This window comes from Buceros rhinoceros, unplaced genomic scaffold (genome assembly GCF_000710305.1).
Source record: "Buceros rhinoceros silvestris isolate BGI_N320 unplaced genomic scaffold, ASM71030v1 scaffold7412, whole genome shotgun sequence".
NCBI lineage: Eukaryota > Metazoa > Chordata > Aves > Bucerotiformes > Bucerotidae > Buceros > Buceros rhinoceros.
This window is the reverse complement of record NW_010398255.1, coordinates 55769-56197: the sequence shown is the minus strand read 5'-3', so window position 1 is coordinate 56197 and position 429 is coordinate 55769. Positions and strand designations below refer to the sequence as shown.

At 61.8% G+C, this 429-nt stretch overlaps 1 protein-coding gene across 1 annotated transcript in view; it reads left to right on the top strand.

The window, feature by feature from the left end:
• LOC104488926 overlaps positions 1–429 on the top strand; it is a 32463-nt gene that overhangs the window by 373 nt on the left and 31661 nt on the right. The window lies entirely within an intron of this gene.

The window sequence follows — 429 nt, the reverse complement described above, 5'->3', positions numbered from 1 at the left end:
ACCGTGTCCTTTGCGCCGGGCCAGTTTCCTCCCCGCCAGCGTGCACGGTAGGACCGGTCTGGGCTGCACTCCTGCTCCTGAAGCCCTGCTCCTTGCTCTCGGAGTCACCCTGCACGATTCAGTAGGTCATACGGGAAGGAGGGTGAAGGCAGACGTGTCTGTCTGTCCTTCAGAAGGATTTACTTCTAACGGGGTTTGCATTTACCCACGCAGGCGCTTGCCGGTGCGGTCACCCTTGTGCGGGTGCGGTCGGTGGTGGCCCAGCCCTGGGCAGGCTGGCCCCCAGGGGCTGGGTGCTGCACACCCAGGGTTTGCCAAAAATGCCTCTTGGCTCCTTGTTTGCATTTCTCTCCTGTCCTGTCCAGAAGGCCGGAGTTGAGCTGAAGTTTGCAGTCTGGCTTCCCGCACTCTGCCCACAGCCCCTCTGAG